The 13,463-nt window shown below is 37.4% G+C and overlaps 2 long non-coding RNA genes across 2 annotated transcripts; both read right to left on the minus strand.

Moving 5' to 3' along the window:
- Positions 1-6,924: 6,924 nt before the first annotated feature.
- Positions 6,925-7,664, minus strand: LOC108672484. Its single transcript, XR_001930898.2, has 2 exons — positions 7,489-7,664; positions 6,925-7,290 (listed from the first exon to the last, which is right to left on the minus strand). It is a non-coding gene; the product is annotated as an uncharacterized LOC108672484 (long non-coding RNA).
- Positions 7,665-8,842: 1,178 nt separating this feature from the next.
- Positions 8,843-13,136, minus strand: LOC108672485. Its single transcript, XR_001930899.2, has 3 exons — positions 13,052-13,136; positions 9,289-9,372; positions 8,843-8,894 (listed from the first exon to the last, which is right to left on the minus strand). It is a non-coding gene; the product is annotated as an uncharacterized LOC108672485 (long non-coding RNA).
- Positions 13,137-13,463: the final 327 nt, after the last annotated feature.

The following is a 13,463-nucleotide window of genomic DNA, read 5'->3' on the forward strand; positions in this document are numbered from 1 at the left end:
CTACGGTTTAAGTAGCAAGAAAAGCTTTAATTGAAGGCAGCTTGAGCAAGCCATGGGTCTGCTTGGAATAAGTAAGATGTGAATTTTAGGTTACTAATTGCTTGTACCTGTGTTCTAGGTTTTGAACTGACGATGGAGCTGGACTCCGAAACGTTTTACCGTTGAAATATTCGACGTTTTCACGTATGCTGATTGCAATTTATTTCACTTCACTAAATTACCATTGTATATATTTCACTACGTCAACTCTTCAGAAACGAAAAAAATTGCATAATAAACGAAAGATGTATTCAACATTTTACGAGTGCAAAACTAAAAATGTTGCAAGTGTTTACTGGAAGCCTTGAGCCATCAGTAAAAGTTTATTTTTTCAAAGTCTTCCATCAAATATGCGCGAAAATTTAAAACTCAATTCAATTTTTAAATCATTCTATTTGTGGAGCACTTATGCTCTTATATAGCTATTAAAAACTCCCTCTAAATATTATGCTCTTATATAGCTATTAAAAAGTCCCACTAAATATTATAATATACAAAATCTCACAGTGGGTGTCAACGCTTCACTTGAAGTTCCCACTCTAAATCTAAGAAATTATTTCCCTTGAAGTAATTTAATGAACTGAGGAAGCGTACGAAATGTTTGAACTCTGCTGCACTTTTATTCCTCTTTCCCAATGAAGCAAGTTGGTGCCAAGTGAAGCTACCGACGCTCGACCACACCCAGCCCCGTACGTCTATTTCTCACCCTCACTTAAGATGCGCACGGCTTGCCAATCAACACGCTAAATTAAACGTGCATCAGAAGCTTTTCTAATTATCATCATTTAATCCGTACGTCTATTTCTCAATTTAATTGAAGGCAGCTTGAGCAAGCCATGGGTCTGCTTGGAATAAGTAAGACGATGGATAAATAAGACCTGACGAACGTGAGTCATGCCGGCGACGTATAAATGCTTCATGACAGGTAAAATTATTAACTTAAGAATGATTGATAATACAATTAATTATTTTATAGAAGAATGGAGATTCAATATAATTTCAACCGCAAAAGAAACGGTCGCGCCTCCACGACGCCTCGGGCGAAGTTGCACGAAGAAACATGGCGGGTGCGACCTTTATTACAGCCGAGCTGGTCCCGCCCGTAACCCTTTATGCTTCAATACGGGCTTCATGCTTCAATACAGGCTAAATAGGTTTAAGTTCTTTTCTCTCTATCAGCAAAGAAATCAAAATTTTATTTGAATACAAAATTATGCATTCTATTTATATCATCGAACTTTCAATCTCCTTTTCGTTAGAAATTCTGTTATTCCTAAGTTTATACACGCCGAGACGTCCGACTTCTGCTCTGATTATAGTACTGAAGTCTGAAGATCACATCGATTTCTCTTCAATAAATGATTCAGGGAGTTCTCTTCATCGCTGCATACCATAGAGGCAAACTATGCGAACAAGACATGAGGTCATACCTTTTAAATCTTGCTCTGATGTCATTTGTACGACGGCACTCAAGATGGCACCCTCGTCCATGAATACTGATGACTAAACCCTTTAATCGCCTTGCATTGTAATTAAATATAACGTACACTAATTTTATTGTAAAAGAAATCTTTTTGCTACATTATACTGATTGAACAACACACCGATTGATTATGATGAAACGATTGTTGTTTTAAACCAGTTTCAACTAACTTTTGTTTTCATACTTTGACTGTTGAGGTTTTAGAAGACACAATAGCACAAAAATTCTCAAAGCTACTAAGATCAGAGAGCAATAATCATATAATCGTTCAAAGAGGCTTTGTTTCAATAAGAAATTTTGTTGACCATAAACACGCAATGGAGAGAATCTCGTGGAGAAACTCCACACAAAGACCACTCGTATATTCGGATTATTAAGCGTGTACCTTCCCTCAAAACTTATTAGTGTAGACAAACAACAAATATTCGTTAATAACTGACCTTGGATGTGTTGTTTGTAGAAACAATCAAATGATAATGATAAAACTGAACAGAAACACACAGCACACCTCACTCCACCACAGCCAGCGACGTAATGACGACGCCACCCGTGACCCGCAACGAAGTTCCTTGCAAGCTGCGCTGGCAAGGAGGCAGAGCGTCACTCGCACTCAAAGAAATGAGTGACATTTTTTCCGAATAACGATGCAGTTTTTGACTATGAGTTAGTTATCCTGATTCAGTTTGGGCCGAAAGAAAGACGTATCAGTTATATGTTTGCTCGCTTCTCGTGCTATGGCTGAGTGTTTCTCTATTTGGAAAGTATTATCCATACGTTTTTCTGAGTGCACCTAGCAACTTTCAGGCACGCCTAGTTCCCTGCAGCCCACTCATGTCTATAGAAATATTCAAACTGTTGGATGTAGTCGCGGTAGTTATTACGTTTGTTTTACAGTCCACCTCAATTTCATGAGGTTAGAAAATTAGATTCACTTTGCTGTACAGTGTACACGTGTACAGTGGTGGTGGTCATATTCACTGCAACTAGTAAACATGAAGCATTCAAATATTTTGAAACTATTATATTTGGTTTTATATAAATGTTGATTTCAAAGAATCTTGAGGTGCACAATTGTCGAAATCTAGTAAATGACTGAGCACTGTCGTCATTCCGTCCTTGCATGCCGGTAATCATTGTAGTTGACGAACGTTTTCCGAACAGATTATTTCTATCGAATGAAAATATTTGACGAATTGATTATGGACTGCAATTCTGCAAGGCTTGCTTTTTTTTCTTATTTATTTGACATATAATATTAGAATAACTACCCTGCCTATAATATTTCAATAGCTGAAAGTCGGATACCTCAGAATAGATTATGTATTAATTCTTTGATTCAATATTGATATTCACTGTGCATTGTAGGTTTTTCTAAATTTCAACAGCAATTTTTTTATGTAAAAAAGGCGGATTATTTACAAACGTCCGCCTTTCGAGATCCGCTACTATAGCAACCGCTTCTTCTGAATTTCTGTAATCTGAATGCTGACCAAAAGTGGCCAATCTATCTCAGTGTTGCCAGATGGGCCTTTTTCAGGCCAAATTTCGCAAATGTGGCCTTTTTTGAAATGCCTTGGCCTGAAAATTTTCATATGGCCTTTTTGTCCGTTTTGGGCCTTTTTCTATGAAAAATGTAACTCTCGTTTTTTTTTATAATAATTTGGTCCTTCAATTTTAACCAAGACGAGTGCACCCAAATTCAGTTTTGCCTAAGACGAGTACACTCAAATTTTGACACGAAACTGTGTCAACACTTCGGTTTAGGTGGCAACACTAGCGAGTGCCGCCTAATCTGGGCAACACTTTGGTTGAACCATGGGACTATATCCAATTGCCGACTCGTATTAATTAAGAACCATGGACGGCAGAGCTGACAGAGCGTATAATCGAGTATAGTTTTCACTTCTAAAGAGNTTCTTTTAGCACTTCCAGTCATCCAGCAGCAGCAGCAAGCAGTCTGTAGTGGGTACTGACTTCAGTACCTGTCTCTTATACACATCTAGATGTGTATAAGAGACAGGCTCTATGTACATGCCATGTTCATACTGGAGAGATATTTTCTCCCCACTCAACAGTGAACTCATAAAATTTTGTGCTGCTCCCAGTAAGTTACTAACTGTACTACTGTAATAAGTACTAAGTATTCCCTAATCCCTACTATCAGTACTATGAGACTGTGAGTACTGTACAGTTGCAGTCTACTTGCTAACAGTAACTGAGTAACACTCAGCCATGTAACAGGCATGGAATATATCTACCTGGCAAGCTGCGACTATATTTTTCGAGCAGTGGCTTCATGGGTTTGCCAGCCATGATTCCCATTCTTCGAGGCTGAGGCTTCGAGCCATGGCTTCATAGATTTGCCAGCTGTGATTCCATTTCTTCAAGCCCTGAATTCCATATCTCAGATGTGAAAAGCCATTTACAACCCACGAACTTGTTATTTACAAAGTCCCATGCACAATTATTGCACATGTTACCTACCTTACATCTCTAATTTTACCCTAATTACCCTAAAAACAGTACTACCTAGCATTTGTCTTCACTTATGTGGCAACTGAGCAATTGATAATGCAGTCTGACCAGTGATCACCCTGACCACAAATATGCAATCTTCAAGGAGGAAACGTTTTGAGTTGACTTGTTATTATGTTCTGCATGTTATTTTAGTGGAAGGTGGGAGCATTGAAGTATATATACTGCAGAGTGCAGATGCAGAAATTGAAAATTTTATGAAATGACATGTTTTCAAAGTTCAAACCACAATTTTTTCAATCAAACAAAAATTTATGACATTAGAGCCATGAGATTTCATACCTACTGATATAATATTAGAGCTGGGATATTTCAGAAAAAATAGGACTTTTCCAGCCCTGCTCACTACTCAGTACTCACTAGGACTCCTTTGCAAATCTCCTGCTATTTAGCACTGTGACAGCAGCAAAGCTAAGAAACATTAGGGTTCCTAGCTATTAAAATGATTTTAAATCAGCTATCAGCAAGATGAATTTGAATTTTGAGCATACAACAAAAATTGTCATATGTTCTTCAACAGGAATTCCATTGATTTTCTCATTATCTCATGCATAGAAGGAATTTAGAAACTTTTCTCGGAAGTTTTCTAAAATAGCAGGTAGAAATGATTGGTTTATAGGAGATTTTAGAAAATTGTGGGCATAAATTGGCAGTTTTTCTTATTTTATCTGAATAAATTGGGTAAAAGCTGTATGAATGGGTGAAATTGGCCAGATTCACAAGCATTTTTGTCAAATTTACTGGTGGGCAGTGGCTTATGCTTTTGCATAATTTTCTAGTTAGGCTTCTCAGCTCCTGTTATTAATTAAACAGGTGTAGAGCTATATGCTGCTAAACATGCATGGGATGTTCATAGAATTAAAATTAATTTTCCATTTGTTTATATCCTTTTATTTAAATTATCTAAAAATAAAGTAAAAAATTTTCAAAATATGAACATTGTACCTATGTAAAAAGATGAGTGGTTACAAAACATTGCTAGGATCTAATAGATGTAATATTTTAGTAGAAAACATCTAGCTTCAGTCTCTTGTTCCCAACAATGACTTTCAATTTTGGTTATAATTTTGATCCTGTGAAAATGATTCTAGCTGGAGTATGTATGAGTATTATAGTCAACCCAAGGTAGAATGCATATCATAAAAATCAGTTTTAACCTCTAAATGTATACCAATGCTATTCAAAACCTTTGTCTCACTTATGCCACTGTAAAATCTGATGAAAGTGCTCTTTTGGAACAAATTAATCCTCACATTTTATTGACTACCAAAAGCAAGTTTAATTAGAAACAACTAGATACTTTTTGTGTGCGCTTATAAATTACTAAAATTGCAATATAATTCACTACATCCACTTTTACATCAATGCCCTAATAAAATCCATTATAAATGCATGTAAAATTTTCTGCTTAATTTCAAATAACATTTGTCAAATCTCTTTATTCTCCATGTAAAAATTAAATCAATGGACTATGTATTGGTTATTTACAATCCTTTCTATTAGATTTTCACAACAACCAGGCCACACCTGATCCTCAAAAATGATGTGAAAGGTTTAGCTAATGGAAGATGGAGATGCCTTTACTCCTGCTGCTAAATCATCAACAACAATGTTTTGAACAAGATGAGACTTTTATACAAGCCATAATTCTGCTGCTAAATTGGGTTTAAAGACTGGGCTGAAAAGTGTAGTTTCAAGACGAGTGAGAGATCAACGTATATAGTTCGAGGGATGATGATGATGGTTTCAATACAGTGATACCCTAGAAGTAGAAGTTGATCCATTCCAAGAAGAGCTTTGACTACTAAAACAGTTTACTTTCTTATCAAATTGCCTGATTGCACACAAAAGCACATGAAATACTCAAAAACAGCATTCATAGGAAGATATCTGAGTTTGAAGTAGTTTTTCTCTAAGAATTTGGGCTTGAGCTTGTAATTTATTATGATGCAGAAAAAATTCTCCAATATCAAGTAGGCAATGCAGCTGTCAGTTGGCTCAATTCGAATGGTTTATGTATCTGGAACGTGTTCATTTTAGCCAACTAATATCACTCCCATTTTCCACCAATGCAAATGCTCCTAACATTTTCCTTCTTACCTATTGAAGACCATTTGAACCAATGAAATTACGACCTCACTTGAAATTTTGAGTTATTTAGGACTTCAGTAGTGTAGTGGTAACTCCAGTTTGTTCTGCTAGCACTCAAAAGATGTTTAATCATTATGGTCTTATATAAATCTGCAAGTATTTCTACGACCTGCGTCTATGCTTGAAAACGTTGTGTAGAAAAGTTAGAGTCTATTTGAAAACTTTAATCTGTAAAAAATCTTACCTACGAGTATTTAATGATCACATGACTGTAGTGAGGCCGTGGCAACTCCAAAAAGACTAACCATGCAGTGATCCGACGAACTCTTGCTTATAAAGCCGTTTCAGTCAACCCGTTCAGTGTGACAGTCAAGCCGTTTCTCAGTGCACTTGTCACATTCTCTAGCAATATAGCTCGGAAATTATAGTTGAACGTTGTTTTTCTTCGCCCCCTAGGTTCTTTTGAACAAAGGTTACCTTCAATTTGTTCATGTTTGTTGTCTCCCTTCTCAGCTATTAAATGCCATGCTTGTAATGAATATAGCGGCGTGTGCCCCGTCCATGCTCCCAAGCTTGTACGTTGTTCAGCGCTGATGGTCGTCGTCATTACCTCTTGTCATTTGTTCGATGTCCAGCATTGATGAGCGCCGTAATCACCTCTTGTCGTTTGTTTGATGTCCCGCGTAGATGGTCTCCGTAATTACCTCTTGTCATACGTTCGATGTCCAGCATTGATGAGCGCCGTAATCACTTCTTGTCATTTGTTTGATGTCCCGCGTAGATGGTCTCCGTCTCCGATGGTCTCTCTCTTGTCATACGTTCGATGTCCAGCATTCCTGGGCGCCGTAATCACCTCATGTCATTTGTTTGATGTCTCGCGTTGATGGTCTCCGAAATTACCTCTTGTCATTCGTTCGACGTATATAGCATTGATAGTCGCCGTAATTACCTCTTGTCAATTGTTTGATATCCTGTGTTGATATCCGTAATTACTTTTTGTTATACGTTCGATGTCCAGCATTGGTGTTCGCAGTAATTACCTCTTGACATGTGTTCGATGTACAAAAAACGAATGTACGCAGAAGGGAATGAAGTCAAGCGCCTTAGATGATGTTTCCGCCACCACCGCCACTGGATTCCAACTGTCATACAAAAAATAATCGATTGTGAGATACTAAAAAATATCCTAGCTTGGTTTTTTATTTTTGTTAAAATTATGCCTCGGACTTATGAAATGATGCCTCATGTTTAAAAAAACTTATCAAAATCAATGATGAGTGTAAGTCGTATAGAAATTGCACGACATCCGGAAGGCAATAGACAATGTAATGTAAACTCACCTGTACGGCGTAGGAGCGCACTACGACGATGAGGTACGATGAAATAGCCGTCCCGATGAGAACAACAACGAGGGAGATCCAATGCTCGCCGAGCACAAACAACACCACTGAACCGATTATTGCAAGGATGACCAATACGATCTCCACGTAGACCCAAATCTTGATGAGCGTCACTCGTTCCTGCAATTCAGAATTATGAGGTACGTTTAAAGTCTAGAACTTTGACTGGGTTATTGTGTTAACCCCATAGGTAACTCACGTCAACTCCTTTGCGTACAGATTGTAACTCTTGGCATCAGCTTGTGAGGAACGAATATCAATAAATATTGTTTTACCGCCAGTAGAAAAAATGTCCAAATATGGGCTTCATAATTCAAGTCCATCGAGGTGTTCTGTCCTCTAAATTTTAGTTGTTAAAAATATTGGAATTTTATTCATGATTTCAATTGAATATCATAAACTGAAATTTTATCCATGAATACTGGTATAAATTTTTATTCTGGCACCTGTCATTGGACGTCCTATAACATTATTTTTTGTTGCTACATAATTGAAATTTAGTTCACATTTCAAAACGTTATTTATATATTGATAGGAAATCAGAGTTAGAAGGAAAAAAATTTTTTTTTTAATTGACCGTACCTCAAGTTGCAAATTTTATTGATTACAAGAAAGGGATTCTCAAACCTCGGGTATTATCCATCTCAAAAACACCTGTTAAGCTGGAAAAAGTTCTATAACGTTCTTGTACTTGCCTTTTTAACCCCAATTATAAGTGTGATGGCGAGCAAAACTCGAATATTTACTTTAATTTAGTAAATATCAATTTTGTGAGGAAATCAAGAATCTATCGTATTTTTAAACGAGAGTTAAATGGTATGTAAAAAGTGGATGTCAACGATGCTTGTTGACATGGGAGTTCAGCCTTATGGGATTTTTAAATCTGCTAGAAAATCAATCTCTGAATCAATCAATCTCTGGCTCGTGCTGATTGTTCATTATATTTGACAATTATTCAACGCGTTGAACTGTACTGGTTTGTAATAAATGCTTGATTAGTAAGTAAATATTTTGAAGGGTTTTCTTTCGAGTAGATATTGATCTTCGGTCGGTGTTTCAAAAAGTTTTTTTTTTACAAGTTCCAAGCACAGTTCTTTTAGAAAAGCATTCATTGTGTGCATGTATTATTTTTATTATTGCAATTTAGAAATCTCATAAATTTTTTTGTAGATTTGCTCTCTGTGAAATTTGATTGACGAAAATTAAACCAATCAGATTGGTCATTCGGGTATGAAAAACGTAAGGGGTGCGTGATTCGAATATAGATAATTGAATTATTATCTCATTTACTCACTTGTAGTGATCAACCCATAGATGGCGGAGAGTAGGGCAAGGAGGCCTGTCACCTGTGCACACAAACCATTGAGATATGTTAAGATGGCACATTTACATACAGTCTTAAAAGGAATATTTCTTGCAGTATTATGCCTTGAATGTATTGTAAGACCAATGAGTAATGATTACAGTAGATTTCAAAACTTAGTTACGTATTTGGTCATCTTTAATCTGAAATAAGCTTAATCAATTTACGGCGTCTCGCCTCATGAGTATTTATGTCGAATAAGAACAACTGTCTAGTCGAGGAAAATCTATGCAAACTAATTGTTTTTATGAGTCAAATTACATTTTTCTCTTGCGGAAATATCGACCGTGCCAAGAATTTTATTGCCCAACTTTAGAAATAAATTTGTTGAACAGTAAAACGTGAGATAGAAAATTCAATTGCAGGTAATTGCTTACCAAACAGAAGATGCCAGTTCCCAAGGCTCCCGAGCGCAGCGAACAACCGCAGCAGCACTGCGAGACCAAGCACTTCTCTGCCATCTGCGAAAAAGAATGAGCGTTTGTACCATTATAATTGAATCTAAGCATAATAAATTCCAATACATAAAATATTGTGATATAATAATTCAATATCAATAATGTATAATACATCTATTTTAGTGAATCCGAAACTTAATGAGTCATCGTCGGCAGACCGCATACAGTAGCGGTTTTGGTTCGAAAGAAACCTCCAAGTGAACCTACAACGCCACGATCATCCATTTCAAATTTAGTGTTCAACGAAACCTTCCTTTCAATGAAGGAAGGCACTTATCCTTATATTACCGTAGGCACGAATTAGGTCTTATTCACCGAAGTAGACATGTGACGCTAGCGTGTAGGCGCGTTATTGAGGTTAATCAATAGCATGGCCGTACTAGCGGCGCCACAGTGATGCCGAATTGTCAGGCCTCTTTCCGTCCAAATTTGCCGACTTTGGTCTTTTTTCGGCCAAATTGGCCGTTTGGGACCTTTTTCGATTGATTTTGCAGGTTAATTTTAAAAATTTATATATTTTTTTATTTAAAATTGTTTCGAAGTTTAAATAACTGAAAAATTAAATCTCAATCGCGGTAATTACAAATTTACGAGTAGATATTAGTGCCGTTTTTTGGCCTTTTATTGAGCTGATTAGGGTCTGTTGTCTTGCCACCACATGGCAACCCTGAGCTCAACCAGCTAAATGGTGCGCAAGGCACAGCTCACGAGAGGCCAAAACCGGCCGCACCAGTAGCATCTTGAACGAAGCTTTATGCAGAGAAGGTCACATTCGCGAGTGATATTACATGACTGCTCTGCCATCTTCCTTAGCACCAAGCTCCTACTCTTTCCTTAGCGTAAAATATATGGCGAATATCCTGAGATTTTTATAGAGGCCTTAGGTATGAGTCAACTTCTTTACCCTTCTCGACGTCGAATTTTTTGCCGTGGGACGTTGCGTAGCTGACTTCTAGGATTCGTAGATTTTACAAAGATTCTTGAGAGAAGCCAAGAATCATAGCACATACCGTAATACAAGTTCGTGTGCCTGCTTACGGCTTCTGTAAAATACTGTTTTGACAACAAGATTCTAGAGATGGAGAAGAGGATATTCTTCTTTTCTAATGTTATAAATTTTTACGTTGCCATGCACCTGCTGAGACATATTTTATTAGTAGATGGTCGAACGAAACAAATTTTCATAAATAATATGAATTATATTAGATACAGAATAAAGCTTAGATGGTAAGCGCTCTCAGAAATACCCTCTGACATTGACCGAGTCGGAGTTAACCTGCAATCAATTAACCCGTGATGTAATGTCGGGCTTGTAATCAATGGTGGGAAGCGACAGCCTCGATGATTTGTGAAACAAATAAATATTTGCCAAACAAACAGAGGCATGGTATTAATTCGATGATTTGTGGAACAAATAAATATTTGCCAAACAAACTGAGGCGTGATATTAATTATTAGATTCTAAGAATCTCTAAATAAATAAATTCTGATTCAAATCGGCAAGAATGTCGGGTTGTTAGGAATCGAGTGCAAGACAATGTGGCTTGATCAAAGCTTTGTTATTGTTATTAGAATCGAGCGCTGCCCACTCTAAACGACTCTTCTTCACAAGAGCTGAGTTTTCAAGCAATAAATTTAATCCTTCCTGGACACTGACAGACCTAATCAAAGATTCCATTAAAAAGATACCCTGAGCTCAAAGTGCAAGTGAATAAGTGAGATTTTGGCAATTAATATTATCACAAACCCGTTAATTTTGTTCATGTTTCTTCTATAAAGCTATGACTTTGGATCGTCTTCTCTATGAATCGACAATGAATAACGGCAAATGCTCTCATCGTGTGCGGGAAATGCTATATCCTCTAAAATGGTGCCCAGGTCGACAAATCGAGCTTCTCCTCGTGCATTGTTGCATAAGTAACTGTAAACGTTCAAATGGGACTTGCTACACTTTTCCGCAATTCGAGTGTACATATTTGAAACGTTAATGTAATACATTTACTTATAGGAGAACCGGAAACCGCTTTCGGGAGTTTCTACGGAAACCACAATCGGGGCTTTTACAACGCTCGGAGTAATATATGACTTCTTGGCTTATCTGCACACAAATGACCTTATGACTCGCACTATAGCGCGGATCACAAATTTCCACATGAACAGAGCGAACTATCGACTGAACTCATGCCCGCCTGAGGTTGATCGTACAGACAACCCATGTGTCCTTTGTGCATGCGAATCACTGAAAGCCTGTATGATATCTTCGCGATCTAAAATGTTAATAAATTAGTTCATTATTATTTTTAATTAAATGATTTACGACCAAAAAGCACAGTTGATTTAATTAACTGGCATTGCACGTGAGGTGTAAATCACTAATGGTCGGCATGAAAACCTTGCAATTTAAAGAAATACGCTAATAATTGATTATATAATTGTATCGAACAAGATTAAATAATTGAGCTAATCGAACAGGAATGAAAAGCGAAGCATCAGGCAACAGAGCCTTCATTCAGCGTGCTCGGCAATTAAGCCTGTTTTTTATGATATAAAATAAAAATAACCTCTTCGTCAAGTATGAATTCTCAGAACTTCGTCGCAAGTTTAAATTCTTAGAACTACGTCGTAAATCTGATTTCTCAAAACTATGTCGTAAGTCTGAATTCCAAGCTCTATGTCGTAAGTCTAAAGTCTAGGTTTAGAGGTCCGTAATTGCAAGCGAGCTTCGTAGCACAAAAGGTCACAAGTTAGGTTTCTCTTCATCCACTCAGATCATAGCTGATTGTGGTGAAATAGAAAATTAATTCATAATTTTGACATGTATCATTTAAAACTGCAATAATATTTCTGTTTATAGTGATGCAAAGACAAAACTCCGGGAAATTCTCCTAGTGATCCTCCGTCGTTGGCTCCTGATGCTCAACTCTTCACAATGCCAACCCTGTGTTGGCTTCAGGGCCCTCGCTAGGCTCGCTTCATTAATTGAGAACGAGCTCACAGAGTTTAGGTACACTCGGAGAAATTAATGGGTTACTTTGTACAAATGGTGACCCACTTTCTCACCCACAGTACGAACGGACGTAGCTCTGATACGCCCTTTTGCCTAGCCAAACTGGGTCGTGATAAACCAAGCAATGGTAAAAAGTTCTTCGCTATTTGGACAAGTCAGTACTCCGAGTGTATTCTTTCTTGGCCTGTATCAATATGTTTTCTTTTGGTGCTCATGTGCGGTAGCTTGTACATAGATTTTGCAAAAAAAAAAACGCATTTTTTTCGAAAATCATCTTGTGAACATATTAATTATAATTTATAATCATTCAGACTGCCTAATGTGTTAGGTATAGAATACAATACACTATTTCAGGCCAATCTTGTAACACGCAACGATCGCTTCTCTTATAATTAAGTTTTAATCCAATTTAACCTCCTCCTTGTAGCATATATAAGCGCGTTTTAGGTATTATTCGAAACCATAGGAAAGTTAGGTATTCCTAATGCGACCAAGCGCCAAGTACATACGGGCTACGACTATGTTGCACTCGGATCTTTCGTCGAAAATAGCGCGAAATAGACATAGAGACGAACGTACCATAAAGAGAAAATCTCAATTTCGGTTTTAGTTTATTTTTCTTCGTTCGACAATTTATTGTTTTAGATAAACGATTGATATTCGTCTACAGCTCACCTCGTATACGTTGTTTGCGCGTAGAAACAAATGGTAATATTGAAGTCGAACGGGAGCGCACTGTACCACACGCCTCACTCCACCAGCTCTATCAACCTAATGATGTCGTAGCCTCGTCGGTAGGGGTGACTGCCGACTGGGTGAGGCAGCTCGTGGCTTGCCAACTGCCAAGTGGTTTTTATCCTCGGATCCACGCTCGTAAGGTATATTAATCAACTCGTGGATTAATTTCCTTACAGTTTGTTTCTTGCCGTTCATTATTACATCTGATTGGTACAAGGCTTAATTTTCGTGAAGTAAAGAAAAATATACGTTTCTCCGTTGAAAGAGACCACCGCGCTCACTGCTGACAGTAACTGAGACCTCGTTTTCTGCGGTTACTGGAAAAAACTGTTTACTGCCAACAGTAAAT

This window comes from Hyalella azteca, unplaced genomic scaffold, assembly GCF_000764305.2.
Source record: "Hyalella azteca isolate HAZT.00-mixed unplaced genomic scaffold, Hazt_2.0.2 contig7515, whole genome shotgun sequence".
NCBI lineage: Eukaryota > Metazoa > Arthropoda > Malacostraca > Amphipoda > Hyalellidae > Hyalella > Hyalella azteca.